The sequence below is a fragment of the Pongo pygmaeus genome, chromosome 9, assembly GCF_028885625.2.
Source record: "Pongo pygmaeus isolate AG05252 chromosome 9, NHGRI_mPonPyg2-v2.0_pri, whole genome shotgun sequence".
Taxonomy (NCBI): Eukaryota; Metazoa; Chordata; class Mammalia; order Primates; family Hominidae; genus Pongo; species Pongo pygmaeus.
Window position 1 is genome coordinate 12325694 of NC_072382.2, and position 15367 is coordinate 12341060.

Here is a 15367-nt window from a genome sequence, read left to right on the forward strand (position 1 = left end):
ATGGAGGGATTGTCCCCAGAAGACCCCTGCTACTCTCCCCCTAGATCCCACTGGGCAGAAGGACACATGCTTGCTTTGGACCAGGGGCTGTGCCTGTCTTGGTGAAATAAAAAAAAATCTCTTTCCTGTCCTTGAACAAACAGGATTCTTCCAGCCAAGGGGAGGGAAATGCCTTTTGAGTAAGGAGGGAATAGCGCTTGCCGTTAGCACATTTCATAAGGAAGAGTTTTTCTGCTGGGTTAATTGATGCAGGGAGGTCAAGTGGGATGGGTGCTGAGAAGTAGCCCCTAGATGTGACACTTAGTGAACTATGTGTGGCCCTTGAGAGGGCTGTTTCCATAGAGCGGCTGGGCTTGATTGCACATTTTGGCGGGCGGGGGGGGTGCTTAGGAATTACTGGGAAAAGTTTAGGAGATGAAGGGGGACTACCAGGAGGCCTGGTGTTGAAGGTAAGAGGAGAGGTGGCACCATCACTGGGTGCAGGAGGCAGACACAGGGAGATCTTTTCAGTTTGGGGGAGACTTGATGTTTATAGGCTGAGCAAAAGGAGCTGGCAAGAGAGAGGGTAAAGATTTTGAAGCAAGATGGGATAATGGATCCCCACGTCCTGAAGGAGGCATGGAGGTGGCATCGAGTGCCCAGGAGGTGGTGGTTGTCACTGGATCAAGCAGGAAGGCTTTTCTGAGAAGACTCTGGTGCCTTTTGAGACAGGAGGGCAGGAGGGTGGATGACGAAACTTGAAGATGCCCGGCCAGGACGGATCCCCCTCACTTTCCTTTGTGTGACAGTTGGCTTATTTAGTGATTGAATTCATGACCTTCACTTCTCCTGCATCTTTGTTTTAATAATCTGATATAATAGACTGTTTAGAAAACCCCAGTCCACATCTGCGTGGTTGTGCCCTGGGAAGTCCCAGGACAAAGCTTACTCCTTGGGTTTTCTTGTTTGGATGAATGGAACCACCCAGTATATAGTCATGGGTGTGGCTATTATGGGATGCAATCCAGAGGGTGCAGGTCACTTAACAAACAGCACAGAGCCACCAGATCCTGCGGAGTCAGGTGAGGAGCCAGGTGGAGGGGGAGAGCCCTGAGCTGGGAAGAGAGGACTTGAGTTTCAGGTTCCAGGTTTAGGTCCTGGTCAAGCACTTACAAGCTGGGCTTCTTTGGCGCCCTCCGAGCCTGTGACCTCATCTGCAGAGGGGTGGGTTGGCAGCTCTTCTTCTCCCTTCCCTGCCCATAGTTATAAAATGTGCTGACTCCTTGTAGGAAATTAATGAAATGCCTTCCTGCCCGTCCTCCATCCCTCCCTGGGGAGCCTGCCCCTGCTGTGTACCACCCAGAATAGGATGATATTTTTGTTTTGGTTTGCTTGTTTGTTTGTTTTGAGACGGTGTCTCGCTCTGTTGCCCAGGCTGGAGTGCAGTGGCGTGATCTTGCAACCTCTGCCTCCTGGGTTCAAGCGATTCTCCTGCCTCAGCCTCCTGAGTAGTTGGGACTACAGGCGCACACTACCACGCCCAGCTAACTTTGTATTTTTAGTAGAGACAGGATTTCGCTATGTTGGCCAGGTTGGTCTGGAACTCCTAACCTCAGGTGATCTGCCTGCCTCGGCCTCCCAAAGTGCTGGAATTATAGGCATGAGCCACTGCGCCCAGATTGTTTTTTGTTTTTTTGAGACAGGGTCTTGCTCTGTCACCCAGGCTGGAGTGCAGCGGTACAATCGTGGGTCACTATAGCCTCGACCTTCCGTGCTCAAGTGATCCTCCCCATTCAGCCTCCCAAAGTACTGGGATTACAGGCCTGAGCCACTGTGCCTGGCCAGGATGTTGTTTTTCTTCACCATTACCCCTGGTCTCTCACTTCTGGCATCTTTCCTCCTTTGTTTTGGGGAATGATGGCATGGGGCCCAGGGAGTAGGGTTGGGAGCCAAACCTTTCCCCTTTATTTATTCAGATCGTAGCTATGGATGCAGCAAAAAGCAAACAGAAGTTTGACTAGATATATGAGCTCAGTATTCCACAACATTTAAAGCTGGTGTGTACTTACGTAGGAGGCTTAAAACATAACATTAGGTTAAAATGAATAATAGCCCCAACAGAAAAAAAAAAATAGTGCATTCTAAAGAAGTTCTTAGCGGGAATGTTCAGAAGCTTGGTTGGTTTGATTGACACTAGCTCTGTATGTCTCCTTCTTGGTAGGTCCTTAATGCAGATCTCTGTTGCTCCCTGACTTCTCCACTGGGTCAGGTGTGGCCAGGTGGCATGAGCATGTAATATCCCTATCATCGCTGTCTGGCAGGGTGAGAGTTCGGAAGGAGCCATATTTGCTTTTAGGCCACCCTCTTTATTTATCTAGCACGTGGGGTAGGACTGTGACCGAAGGAGGGCTCCATGCACGTCTCCTGTGTTGTTGGAGGAGGTAGTGTTGGTAATGGGCGAGGAACAGAAAGCTGCTTCCATCACATCGGTCCTGCCCCTTGGCTGGGCTGCCTGGACTTCACTTCATCATCTCTAAAATGAGATTAAAGATTGTTTCTCCCTCATGGGAAGACTCCGGGATTCAGTGAGCTTGTGCCTGTTTAGGAAAGTTTCCTGTTTAGGAAAGTGTCTGGCACAGGGTCACTGCCCTTGTGCCACCACATCTGCCCAGATGAAATCAGGTAATCAGCTGACGCACCCGAAGTGCCCATCGCGCATGCGTGCTGTGCCCCATGGGAAAGGGGCGTCAGATGTGACTCTGCCCTCAAGGAATCCACATCTAGCAGGAGAAAGAAAACCGACACTGTGGAAATAAATAGAGAGCTAGAAGGCCAACGGGACCCGCGCTTCCCCACGGCGCGGACATCCTGGAGGGCGAGCAGCTGCCGGGCGGGGCACACTGTCAGCCAGCCCTGCCTGATCTCCTGGCAGCCAGAGCAGAGAGAAAGCAGAATCTGGTATTCATTGTGCGGTTGTTTCTAATTTCCTTCTGCTTTCGAGATCCTCTTCTAAGGGAGAGCAATGCCCTGAATGATGAGGCACAGGCTTCCTTGGCTGGGTACCCACCCAGCTGTGGCAGAGGCTGGGCACTCACAGGGCCGGTGGTGTTTGATTCTGGCCTCTGAGAAGCTCCTCCGACAGTGGGTTTTGGTGGCTGGTTTGATTCCCAGCCCAGAGAACAAGTCCCCCCAGGCTCACTTATGAGTATTATCTTTAAAATGTCCCTATCTGCCAAAGAAGAACGCCTTTTGTGTTATCGCCAGGGTTCTTATGAGGCCGGGTGAGTGGAGGGGGCACTGAACCCCAGAACTCTCTGTAGGATCCACATCTGGAGCCAAGAGTCCGCTCTGTGCACCACACTCCCCGGAGTGCCCATCGTGCGTTGGAGAGGGACGGTGTTGGCCTCGAGTGCTGCCCTGGCAGCTCCCGTTCACAGACCATGACTGAGACGACTCTCAGCAGAGGACCCTGGGCTGATATTTCTACCGCTGGTGCCTCATAAGGCTGTGCAGGGGCAGGAGGCCCAGGACTGAGTCCAAGGAATGGGGTGGGGTTTCCTCATTCCTTGCTGTCTTCGTACTTGGCCTTCTATTTGTAGATTTCAGTAATTTATCAGCCTTTCTGGGTTCCTCTTTCACCACCAGAAGCAGAATGAACCCAACGTGAGAAACCCACATGCATAAAGGGCTGAGAGAGGAGGCTAAGGGGCATTTGATGATGACTTTAAGTCTATGGGGCTGTATCGAGGAAGATGCTATGGGAGTGGCAGCTGAGAGGGTGAGCGAGGGGCTGCACAGCCCCAAGAGGCCCTGGCAGGGTCAGCTGTCTTCAAGATGAGCAAGACCCAGCCGGGCGCGGTGGCTCAAGCCTGTAATCCCAGCACTTGGGGAGGCCGAGGTGGGCAGATCACCTGAGGTTGGGAGTTCGAGACCAGCCTGACCAACATGGAGAAACCCCATCTCTACTAAAAATACAAAATTAGCTGGGCGTGGTGGTGCATGCCTGTAATCCTAGCTACTCAGGAGGCTGAGGCAGGAGAATCGCTTGAACCCTGGAGGCGGAGGTTGCGGTGAGCTGAGATCGCACCATTGCACTCCAGCCTGGGCAACAAGAGCGAAACTCTGTCTCAAAAAAAAAAAAAAAAAAAAAGGGCCGGATGCGGTGGCTCACGCCTGTAATCCCAGCACTTTGGGAGGCCGAGGCACGTGGATCATGAGACCAGGAGTTTGAGACAAGCCTGGCCAATATGGTGAAACCCCATCACTACTAAAAAATACAAAAATTAGCCGGGAGTGGAGTGTTGGCATGTGCCTGTAGTCCCAGCTACTTGGGAGGCTGAGGCAGGAGAATCGCTGCAATCTGGGAGGTGGAGGTTGCAGTGAGCCAAGATCGCGCCACCGCACTCCAGCCTGGGCGACAGAGCGAGACTGTCTCAAAAAACAAAAAAGAAAGATATGCAAGACTCGAGCCAGGTCTCCCAGGCTTAGGTCACCCAGGTGCATCCTCATCCACATGCCATTCTGACTATGATTTGTTTAATATTTTCCTTTTTTTTTTTTTTTTGAGATGGAGTCTTGGTCTGTCTTGCCCAGGCTGGAGTGCAGTGGCACGATCTCGGCTTACTGCAACCTCTGCCTCCTGGGTCAAGCGATTCTCCTGTCTCAGCCTCCCAAGTAGCTGGGACTACAGGTGTGTGCCACCACACCTGGTTAATTTTGTATTTTTAGTACAGATGGGTTTAACCATGTTGGCCAGGCTGGTCTGGAACTCCTGACCTCAGGTGATCCGCCTGCCTTGGCCTCTCAAAGTGCTGGGATTACAGGTGTGAGCCACTGCTCCTGGGTAAATATTTTTATCTAAATAGATTTATTGATTATTTATTTTTAAGATAGGATCTCACTCTGTCACCCAGGCTGGAGTGCAGTGGCACAATCACGGCTCACCATAGCCTCAACTTCCCAGTCTCAGGTGATCCTCCTATCTCAGCCTCCTAAGTAGCTGGGACTACAGGCACATACCACCACGCCTGGCTAATTTTTGTATTTTTCGTAGAGATAGGATTTTGCCATGCTGCCCAAGCTGGTCTTGAACTCCTGGGCTCAAGCAATCTGCCTGCTTCAGCCTCCCACAAAGTGCTTGGATTACAGATGTGAGCTATCGTGCCCGGCCCTAAAGAGATTTAGTTTGAAAACCTTCATCATTTAATTAAATAGAAACTTTTATGTCACTACTGTAAATGAAACCCAGCATTTTGCTGACAGACATTTAAATAAGTACAGACGGAACTGCTAAAAGCACTCATTCTGTCCCTTTGATATAATCTTGAACACCAACTATTGCTTTGTATAAGATCTCGGTGTACAAATCTTTCTCTATGATGGGGGCTCCATGCGTGTCTGATGGAGATGTTGTGGGGGAGCTTGATGTTGTCAAGGAGTAGGGTGATTTGCGTCGACTTGTGACCCACCAAAGATGCTGGGAGTGACACCCCTGCTGCCTGACCAAGGGCTTGCTGGCTCCATATCAGCATCTCTAACAGGGCAGGACGACAGTGGCTGCTTCAGAGGGCTCGGGGAGGGTGAACTGAGCTCCTGGAGGATTTATTTATTTATGTATTTATTTATTTTTGAGTCTAGGCTTGGTGGCACATGCCTGTAATCCCAGCATTTTGGGAGGCTAAGGTGGGTGGATTACTTGAGGTCGGGAATTTGAAACCAGCCTGGCCAACATGGTGAAACCCCATCTCTACTGAAAATACAAAAATGAGCTGCGCATCGTGGCATGCTCTTGTAATCCCAGCTACTTGGGAGGCTAAGGCAGGAGAATTGCCTGAACCCAGGAGGTTTAGGTTGCAGTGAGCCAAGATCGTGCCACTGCACTCCAGCCTGGGTGGCAGAGTGAGACACCATCTCAAACAAAAATAAAATAATATAAAATATAAAATAAAATATTTATTTTTCAGACACGTTCTGACTCTGTCACGTAGGCTGGAGGGCAGTGGCTCCATCACAGGTCACTGCAACCTCTACCTCCTGGGCTCAAGTGATCCTCCTGCCTCAGCCTCCTGAGTAGCTGGGATCACAGGTGTACACGGCACCATGCCAGGCTAATTTTAAAAATTTTTTGTAGAGGCCGGATGTGGTGGCTCACACCTGTAATCCCAGCACTTTGGGAGGCCGAGGTGGGCAGATCACTTGAGGTCAGGAGTTCGAGACTAGCCTGGCCAACATGATGAACCCTCATCTTTACTAAAAATACAAAAATTAGCCGGGCGTGGTGGCACACACTTGTAATCCCAGCTACTCAGGAGGCTGAGGCAGGAGAATTGCTTGAACTCAGGAGGCGGAGGTTGCATGAGCTGAGATGATGCCACTGCACTCCAGCCTGGGCAACAGAGTGAAACTCTTGTCTAAAAAAAAAAATTATACAGACGGGATATCTCTGTGTTGTCCAGGCTAGTCTTGAACTCCTGGGCTCAAGAGATCCACCTGTCTTCACCTCCCAAAGTGCTGGGATTTCAGGCATGAGCCACTGTGCCCAGCTACCCTATAGTATTTACAAAGTGTTTAGAAATAGTGTCTGGCACATACTAAGCACTTAGCAGATGTGAACCCCCACTATAACTTGGGAGATTTTGCCTGAGGGCCCTCAACTGTCCTGGGGATCTGCCTTTGTGGAGACGGGGCTGGGATGGACACTGCCAGGCTCCCTCTGGCTCTCTGCAGATCTCTGTTGCTCCCTGACTTCTCCATTTAATCAGGTGTGGCCAGGCAGCATGAGCATCATTTCCCTCCTGATTATAAGGTTATACGTGATTATGACAGGCATCATCATGAAATATCCCCACTGCAATCGGTGTCCATCTCTGTCCACTAGAGGCTCAGAAACGGGCTCCTAGGGATGGACACTGGTGTGCACTCCTGGGGGCTTGTGGGATCTGTGTCTGCCATTCCCTCTGGCCAGCCACGGGTTGTTTCTGGAATGGGGCTCGTGGCTGGGAGGGAGGAAGGAGCTGTGGGAAGCAATCCCAGGTTCCTTGGTGGGACTGGAAACTCTGCCTCAAGCCCTGGAATTTTGACTTCCTGTTTGGCCTGGCACTTGTTCCCCAACATTTTCGGCTCTGACACAACCTCTCCCTCCCCCTCTCAGCATCGTTTCCTCATCGTAAAATGAGGGGGTTGCACTAGATCATATCTAAGGCCCCTGTGAGCTTGAGAAAGCCACGATGCTACCTCCCGGCCACCCCCTCACTTTTCCCTCAGGGCCCTTGATTGGCAGTGAGTGGAGAGGTGGGAAGAAGAAGAGAAATCGCAATAGCTGTGCATCAGGCCACACGCAGGATGGCCCTGTGGCAAGGAACTGTCCAGTCCAAAATGTGAATAGTGCCAAGGTGGAGAAACCCTGTTTTAGGGAAGGAAAGACGGAAGAGAGGAGAGACTTAAAAGACAAATGTGGCCGGGCACAATGGCTCACGCCTATAATCCTAGCACTTTGGGAGGCGGAGGCAGGCGGATCACTTGAGGTCAGGAGATCGAGACCAGCCTGGCTAACATGGCAAAACCTCATCTCTACTAAAAATACAAAAATTAGTCGGGTGTGGTGGTGGGTGCCTATAGTCCCAGCTACTCGGGAGGCTGAGGCAGGAAAATCACTTGAACCCGGGAGGCAGAGGTTGCAGTGAGCTGAGATCATGCCGCTATACTCCAGCCTGGACGCTAGAGTGAGACTCCATCTCAAAAAAAAAAAAAATCACACAAAAATCCAAAACAAACCAAAAAGAAAGACAGATGCACAAATGCACTTCAAATGATAATGAAAAGGATCATTTAGGGATAAAACAAAATGCATAGGAAAAGGGTTTATGAAGGAGATTGGACAAAGTTGCCAGGATAGGAAGGATGTGTTTGCAAAGTGGTCATAGCTGGGCTGGGTCGAGTTTAAGGTGCTAGCAGCCTTAGAGTACTAACCAGCATTCACTTTACAGATGAGAAAAATAGGGAAACTGGCCAGGTGCGGTGGCTCATGCCTGTCATCCCAGCACTTTGGGAGGCCAAGGTGGGCAGATCACAAGGTCAGGAGTTCGAGACCATCCTGCCTAAAACGATGAAACCCCGTCTCTACTAAAAATACGAAAAAATATTACCCAGGCGTGGTGGCGGGCGCTTGTAATCCCAGCTACTCGGGAGGCTGAGGCAGGAGAATGGCGTGAACCCGGGAGGTGGAGCTTGCAGTGAGAGGAGATCAGCCATTGCACTCCAGCCTGGGTGACAGAGCGAAACTCCGTCTCAAAAAAAACAAAAAACAAAAAACAGGGAAACTGGGAGGGATGGGTGTCCTCCCCTCTCTTTCGTGGTTGACTTTGGAAGATGCCACCTCTGTTAGGGGCCGCTCTTATGGGATTTCAGCAATGCAGCCAGGTCAGCAGTGGTACCTGTTGATGCCACACAGCAACCTTAGGATGGCAGGCTGCATAGTCCAAAGGCCCAGGAAGCCATTATCATATGAGCATTGTCATGTGAGCCGGTCATGATTAGTTTTTCTATGAGACCTTTGCTCCTCATTGAAATAACAACAAATCAGTTGTCTCCACGCCAGAGGAAGATACCACATAAAGCAAGACTAAAACGGGCAGAGAACAGAGAAGGTCTTCCTGGCCTTAGGGATAGGCAAACATTTCTAAAACAGAATGCAAACAGCACTAACCACAGAAGAAAAATCGATGAATTGGACTTTATCAAAATTAAATCCTCTCTTCATCCAAGGGCACCATTAAAAAAATGAAAAGGCAAGCCTCAGACCTGGAGAAGATATATATCTGCAATACATATATCTGATAAAGTATTCATTTCTAGAATATTTGAAGTACTGCAGATCAATAAGAAAACTAAAAATGACCCAATTAAAAAAATGAGAAAAAGAGGCCAGTTGCAATGGCTCATGCCCATAATCTCAGCACTTTGGGAGGCCGAGGCAGGTGGATCACCTGTCAGGAGTTCGAGACCAGCCTGACAAACATGGTGAAACCCTGTATCTACTAAAAATACAAAAATTAGCTGGGCGTGGTGGTGGGCACCTGTAATCCCAGCTACTCGGGAGTCTGAGGCAGGAGAATTGCTTGAACCCGGGAGGCAGAGGTTGCAGTGAGCCGAGATCACACCACTGCACTCCAGCCTGGGAGACAGAACAAGACTCAGTCTCAGAAAAAAAAAAAAAAAAAAAAAGAGAGAGAGAAAAAGACTTGACCAGGAACTAACAAAAGAGGATATCCAGATGGCCAAATACACTGTGAAAAGGTGCTCAACATCATTATTCATCAGAAAATGCAAATTCGCTGGGAGATTAGCTGAGCCTGGTGGCACAAGCCTGTAGTCCCAGTTACTTGGGAGGCTGAGGCAGGAGGATCATTTGAGCCTAGGAGTTTGAGGCTGCAGTGAGCTATGATCATGCCACTGCACTCTGGCCTTGGTGACAGAATGCAAAAGAAAAAAAAAGAACAACATACACACACAAAACTCCCACAAAAAGATACTACTACACACCCACCATAATAGCAAAAATGAAAAGACTGACAATACCAAGTGTTGCTGAGAATATGGAACAACTAGAACTATTGCGTATTGCTGTGGGGAGTGTGGAAGAGGTACAGCCACTGGGAACATTGTTTGGCAGATTATATTAAAGCTATAGATATGCCTGCTCTACAACCCAGAAATTCTACTCCTAAGTATTTGGGTAAGGGATTTGGGCTGGGCATGGTGGTTCACACCTGTAATCCCAGAACTTTGGGAGGCCAAGGTGGGTGGATAACCTGAGGTCAGGAGTTCGAGACCAGCATGGCCAACATGGTGAAACCCTGTCTCTACTAAAAATACAAAAAAATTAGCTGAGTGTGGTGATGAGTGCCTGTAATCCTAGATACTCAGGAGGCTGAGGCAGGAGAATCACTTGAACCCAGGAGGCGGATGTTGCAGTGAGCTGAGATTGCACCATTGCACTCCAGCCTGGCAGACAGAGTGAGACTCCGTCTCAAAACAAAACAAAACAAAACTAAGGGGTTTGAGTGCCTATGCTGACAATAATGTAGGTACAAGAATGTTCAAAGGAGTTTCTCCAAACCTGAAACACCCCAAATTCCCATCAACAGAAGATTGGAGAAATAAATTTGTGGTCTATTCATATAAGACTACTATGCAATGATGAAAAGATTATATGCTCTGATTCCATTAATATATAGTTCAAAAAGAGGCAAAACTGATCTATGATGAGTCAAATCATGGTTCTGTCTGGAGGGGATATGGATTGGGAGGGTGCATGAGGGAACGTTTTGGGGTGCTGGAAATATTCCTTATGTGGCCCGGAGTGGTGGTTATAGAAATGCCTATTTATGAAAATGATTATCAAGCTGTCCATTGTGTACTTTATGTACTCTGATGAATGTATGTTATACTTCTTTTTTTTTTTTGGAGACGAAGTCTCGCTCTGTCACCCAGGCTGGAGTGCAGTGGCGTGATCTCGGCTCACTGCAAGCTCCACTTCCTGGGTTCACGCCATTCTCCTGCCTCAGTTTCCCGAGTAGCTGGGACTACAGGTGCCCGCCACCATGCCCGGCTAATTTTTTTTGTATTTTTGGTAGAGACGGGGTTTCATCTTGTTAGCCAGGATGGTCTCAATCTCCTGACCTCGTGATCTGCCCACCTCGGCCTCCCAAAGTGCTGGGATTACAGGCCTGAGCCACTGCGCCCGGCCTATACTTCTATTTTTTAAAAATGAAGAGAAATGCAGATTCTCATGTCCAAGAGAAGTAATAACAATAATAATTTATGGAGCACCCAGTATGTGCCTGGATGCTTTATAGAGATTATTTGCCTTAATCTATCTAAACCACCTGTCAAAATGATATTCTTTTCTTGTTAGAGAGGAGGAAACTGAGACTTAGAGAGGGACAATAGCTTGTCTGAGTATCACAGCTGGTAAGTGTGGGAGTTAGACTTGAATGCCATATTCTGCACTGTTGCCACTTGGCTTGGGATGTTGAGAGTGAATCTTGGTACAGCATCAAAGCTCTCTGTGTTGCCTGCTACTCCCCCGGAGCATCAGATGTTGCAGACACCATTCTTTAAAGAGAACTTCATTGTGTGAACCCCAAGTTCCCCCACCTTCTTCAAAACAAAAACATGAATTGGGAAGCCCAGCCCCTTTATGAACCCTTTCCATGAATTTGTTCCAATCAGGAAAAGAGCCTGCAGCTTCCTCCCCACCCTGTTCATCCTAACTGTTCTGTGTTGTGAATTCGCTGAGAATGAAAGGGGATGGGCTAGAGCTGTCAATATTGTGAGCCAGGCTTGAATTCCAGCTCTGCTTCTTTTAAACAGTGAAGCTTTTGGGTAGTTATTTAACTTCTCAAAGCCTTTGTTTCCTGGTCTGTGAAAAGTGACAGTGGTACTTCCCTTCTAGTCTCACTGTGAGAGTTAAATGCGGTCATACGTAAGAAGTGCTCAGCTCCACGACAGGTTCATAGCAAGTGTGCAATAAAAGGTAGTGTAGAAATGTCAAAACTGGCCGGGTGCGGCCAGCCTGCAATCCCAGCACTTTGGGAGGTCAAGGCAGGAGGATTGCTTGAGTCCAGGAGTTCAAGACCAGCCTGAGCAATACAGTAAGATCCCATCTCTTAAATAAATAAATAAATAAATAAATAAAGCTTTCAATTTCCTGGTGCCCGATTCCTTCCAAGCCTGTTAAAGAGGCTTAGCACCTTTGCCCTCTAAATAATTCAACACACCTTTGGAAGAAAGAAGTTATGTGAATGGTTTCTTCACAAAGTGTAACATATAGTGAATAAATGGGGCAGAATTGCAGCGCTTCAGCAAGGAAAGGGGGGCATTTTGAACTAGAGTGGTCAGTTGGAGGTATTATTTGGCTGAGTCTTCAAAAATGGGTAGGATTTAGTCACAGAGAGAAGACCAGAAAGGTCATTCTCAATTAGGGGGAGGGCAGGAGGTAGTTTTTGGGAGCCAAGGTGAAGTTTGGGAAGGGTGAGCAGGTGATTTTGGTTGGTGCTTGAAACTTGTGTAGGGACTAGTAGAAGATAAAGTAGGAAAGGAGGCCTGGTTCCAGATGAGGTCGCATTAAGAAAGCTGACATTTTTTTTTTTTTGAGACAGGGTCTTGCCATGTTGCCAAGGCTGAAGTGCAGTGGCAGGATCTTGGATCACTGTGCAACCTCTGCCTCCCGGATTCAAGTGATTCTTCGCCTTAGCTCCCTGAGTAGCTGGGATTACAGGTGTGCACCACCACTCCCGGTTAATTTTTGTATTTTTTTAGTAGAGGCAGGGTTTCACCATGTTGGTCAGCCTGGTCTCGAACTCCTGACCTTAGGAGGTCTGCCTGCCTTGGCCTCCCAAAGTGCTGGGATTACAGGTATGAGCCACTGCGCCTGGCCCGAAAGCTGGATTTGTTTCTGTTGGAAAAGGAGTTGCTGAGCTTTCTTGAGCGCAGGAGGTGTAAGATGAAGCCAGAGGCATGCAGGCCCATGTGGGAGGTGAGAGAGACCAGGCCAGGAGGCCCATGAGAGGACAACCTGCACATTTATGGGAGTCCAATGGGGATGAGTTGGGTGTGACTCAGGGAGGAGGCACTGGGCTGGGACAGAAGATGTAGGTAGGCTCTGGGAGACAACAGGGAGGGAAGGTGAAGGGCTATGAAGTCTCGAAGCCAATTGCTCGGGTTCATGAAGCAGAAAGGGTTCATGAAGAGGAAAGGCAAGAGAAAAAGTCAGTTTGGAGATGATAATGAAAGGGATTTCTTAATGGCTGAGGCTGGAGGTGGCAGCTGTTTTCATGGTTCCTACCTTTCTCTGTTATTTGAATGTTCTTGGGAACACACTGTCCTCTTCTGGTCTCAGGCTTGTATGGGGGGCACCAAAAGGACAGACTCGGGCGTTATGCAAGCTTCCTTTCCACCCTTGCCGCACAGAAACCACATAGAGGGAGGCGTGGCAAGACCAAAAGAGACCCAACAGCAGGATCCTTTCCAAATCTATCCCTTCCAGAGGCAAGCATTTGTTTAGATGCCCTAGCAAGGAGTGGGGGGACCTTCTTTCAGTTGGTGCAAAGTTAACGAACCGTCTTCTGATTTTATGGAGAGATGCAAATAGTGTGTTGAATATAAATCTCTTTGTTGTTGTTTTACAGGGCTGTAGAAGCGGCCAGGAAGAAAACCACCCCCTCTTAAGGCTGTTTTTGTGACCGTTCTTTGGAGCATTGTTCTAAAAATGGGAAATTACATATTGCTGTGCCAAGGGCAACAAACACCTGCAGTTAAAGGAATACCTTCCATGAGGCGGCTTTTCGGAGCATGCACGTTTATAGCTCCAGACAGGCCAGACCGAGGGCTGCCGAATAAGCCCTGCTTGGTGCATTTCTTTACTTGCAAGGGGACAGAGTGTGGGCTTAGGTTTGGGACTAGAGGGGGCTTTGGCAACTGTGGTGCTCAGGTGATTATCCTTCGCTCATTTATCCAATAAACATTTATCAAGCATCTGTTCTTGTGTCAGCCTTTGAGGTTTTCTCTGTTCCCTTCCCTGGCGTTGTAAGAATCCCTGGGAGAGTTGGCCACAGGCAGGAGCTTGCTGTCACTATTTTTTTTTTTTTTTTTTTTTTTTCAGTTTTCAGAGTCAGCGCATGACTGCTGCCTCCACATGACTGAGAACCCCCGCGCATTCTCTCCTTTTTTTCTTTTCTTTCTCCCTCTTACATCCCTTGCTCCCCCTCCCCTTTCTCTTTCCTCTTTATCTAAAAAAGGATAAATGTAATCTTTTTTTTTTTGAGACAGTGTCTCACTCTGTCACCCAGTCTGGAGTGCAGTAGTATGATCTCAGTTCACTATAACCTCCACCTCCTGAGTTCAAGTGATTCTCATGCCTCAGCCTCAGTAGCTGGGATTACAGGTGCCTGCCACGACGCCTGGCTAATTTTTGTATTTTTTTTTTTTTTTAGTACAGACGGGATTTCACCACATTGGCCAGGCTGGTCTCAAACTCCTGACCTCAAGTGATCCACCTGCCTCGGCCTCCCAAAGTGCAGGGATTACGGGGATGAACCACCTTGCCCGGCCAATAAATGTATTTTTTAACACGCCAATCGATACATTTCTTCAGGCACACGCCTTTTCAAAGTTTCCTGTCACTGGGGGTCAGTATGAAATTCTTATTCTATGGTAGCAGATGTTAAAGGATAACTTTTGATTATCTGGTTAATATTTAACTTTTATCAACATTGATATTGCAAAATAATCAGGTCTTGAAATTTATCAAGCATGAAATGAATACCATTCAGATGGATTTGCGGTTTAAGAGGAATCCAGTTTCATAAACCAATCTCATCTTTTTTTTTTTTCTTTTTTTTTGAGACAGAATTTTGCTCTTGTTGCCCAGGCTGGAGTGCAATGGCGTGATCTCGGCTCCCTGCAACCTCTGCCTCCTGGGTTCAAGCGATTCTTCTGCCTCAGCCTCCCAAGTAGCTGGGATTACAGACACCCGCCACCACGCCCAGCTAATTTTTGTATTTTTAGTAGAGATGGGGTTTCTCCATGTTGGTCAGGTGGGTCTCAAACTCCTGACCTCAGGTGAGCCAGCTGCCTCAGTCTCCCAAAGTGCTGGGATTACAGGGGTGAGCCACCGTGCCTGGCCAACTAATCTCATCTTTATCTAGAAACAGAAAAGCAGGGAACAACAGAATACAATGAACTTCAAACTTTTTTTGCAGTTTGGTTAGAACTTCCTGCCCACAGAACATATGAATTCCTCAAATGGGTCAGCCGGAGAGTAATGGGAGATCTTCTTGGGGGTCCAGGGTCATGTCTCAGGGTCCACTTGGTTATTGATGTGGTCCTCCTGGAAGCAGAGAGATGGAATAAAAAGGTCGGGAGGCCGAGGCGGGCGGATCACGAGGTCAAGAGATCGAGACCATCTTGGCCAACATGGTGAAACCCTGTCTCTACTAAAAATACAAAAATTAGCTGGGCGTGGTGGCATGCATGCGCCTGTAGTCCCTGCTACTCGGGAGGCTGAGGCAGGAGAATCACTTGAACTGGGAGGTGGAGATTGCAGTGAGCCAGGATGGCACCTCTGCACTCCAGCCTGGCGACAGAGTGAGACTCCGTCTCAAAAAAAAAAAAAAAAAAAAAAAAAGATCTCAAGTCCCGTAATATACTTAATTTAGTGTCTTGGCTTCCATCTTGGTTTCTAGAGGGTCAAAAGTAGAATCCTGCTGCTGTGATCGAGAACTTGATGCAGATGTACATTCGAATGATTTATTTTCCTTTTGCTTTCTTGGGTTTTCTAATTTTTCTACAATGAGTGGCAAGATAACTAAAATGTGAATCATGCCTT

General features: G+C 48.2%; 1 pseudogene; it reads left to right on the plus strand.

The window, feature by feature from the left end:
- Nucleotides 1-1407: 1407 nt before the first annotated feature.
- LOC129007283 (histone demethylase UTY-like) lies at nucleotides 1408-14605 on the plus strand (annotated as a pseudogene).
- Nucleotides 14606-15367: the final 762 nt, after the last annotated feature.